This window comes from Rhipicephalus microplus, chromosome X, assembly GCF_043290135.1.
Source record: "Rhipicephalus microplus isolate Deutch F79 chromosome X, USDA_Rmic, whole genome shotgun sequence".
Classification (NCBI taxonomy): domain Eukaryota; kingdom Metazoa; phylum Arthropoda; class Arachnida; order Ixodida; family Ixodidae; genus Rhipicephalus; species Rhipicephalus microplus.
Genome location: NC_134710.1, coordinates 391,902,285 through 391,903,982, shown reverse-complemented (window position 1 = coordinate 391,903,982; position 1,698 = coordinate 391,902,285). Strand labels below are relative to the sequence as shown.

General features: G+C 48.2%; 1 pseudogene; it reads right to left on the bottom strand.

The window, feature by feature from the left end:
• Window positions 1-719: 719 nt before the first annotated feature.
• LOC119187095 (proteasome subunit beta type-3 pseudogene) lies at window positions 720-1,403 on the bottom strand (annotated as a pseudogene).
• Window positions 1,404-1,698: the final 295 nt, after the last annotated feature.

The window sequence follows — 1,698 nt, the reverse complement described above, 5'->3', positions numbered from 1 at the left end:
CGACGTTACCCAGCACGTTTCCACCAAATGCAACAAGCGAGGCTGCGTAAAAACACAGGTTATTAATCGAGAAGCGTTAGCCGCAACAAGCTGCTACAGGCAAGAACTTGGCAAACACGAGCCACACACGACGTCAACGTCTTCTTTTACGCTGGTACAGAGCTAGGGCCACTATGCTCCGGTACACTAACATGGTTGAACTTCGCGTACTGTAATATAGTGTGCAAAGGGGTTATTTAGTAAACTAATGGTATGAACCAAGAATGTGAAGTGATAACTCAGCAGATCCTGATCAAAAATTTACTTAGGTATAAATTTCCAAGTTTTTCACTTTTTCTGGCAACACAGTAGTTTGGCTCGCATGTTTATTACTTATAGGTCAACTGCAAATGATGAAAACTGCACTCGGAGAAATTCTTTACCGGGTTTGTGAGACAGGCATATCACGAGAAGGCTAATCCCCGCCGCCTTGTAACAGCCCTGTAAAATATTATAATTAGGTTTTTTCACTTTCTCTCATCACATCATAAGTGCTTTCTTGGCTCTGAACGAGTTGCAGCTTCTCAATATTAGCTCGAACCTATTATCTGACCGAATGAAGGATAAAAACACAGCCTTTCTTTGAAGGAGTATAGAAAGAAGAATAAAAAGTCGTGCATTTATTCCCAGCACAAAGGAAGAAGTATCAGGCTTCTGACGGGCGGTCGCCAATGTTCTTTTCAGTCCATCCTGGTCTTGAGGTGCTTCGTGGTGACCTTATCTTTCTCGATGATGTGCACAACGCCACCCCAACCCGAGAAGGAGTCTCTATTGAAGGCATTTATGAGTGCCTGCGCGGTCGCCTCGAACAGTTCGTCAGGCCCCATGTCCGGTTCCCAGAGCGTCTCACACATGCCGTAGCACTGCTCTTCGCACGTACCCGAGATAACGAACGGTAGGCTCGTCGATGCAGCCGATCAGGTTCATCACGCAGATGTAGGGCTCATTTATCACGGGGTACAAGCCGGCCACTATGTGCTGCACGAAGTACGGACCGAACGGCGCTCATACAGCAGGTAGGAGATGACCGAGCCGAGCGTCTCGGAAGTTACAGAGCGGCCCTCGTGCAACTCGTACAGGTTTATGCGGAACTTAAGCCGTTGTGCTACCGTCTTCGTGTCCGTTGCAAGGACCGGCAGGCCGCAGTAGAGCTTCGGGCCCATCTCGAAGATGCGTTCGAAGACCAGCGAAATGGTGTGGCCGCGCACGCCCAGACGCCAGTCGGCTGCGATGGCGACGCATTCTATGCCCTTCATGGCGACCACGACGCCTCCGTTGTAGGACATAATACTCATCTTGCCAACTTTCGGTTGTACAGCACGATTGAGGAACACAAACAGCGACTCACGAGCTAGCAATGACTCTCCAAACTTCTTTGGCAAGAATGATGCATATCCAAAAGGCGCTTTTGGATCGGATTGGTTCTGTCAGTACCGCATTGGCCGGACCGCGTATGCATCTTAAAACACCCTGCTGCAAACTTTATTCTCACTCAACAACTTAGATGGTTTGCGTAAAACTCACAACAAATATGCAGTGTTGTACTTGAAGTACAATTACTGATGGCGGTATTTATGTCCCTGTAAAGCAGTGACCAATGAAGTGCTGTCAGCACTGTGTTTAGCCGAAGTCGGTGGTTTCGGTAAGAACGTAACAACT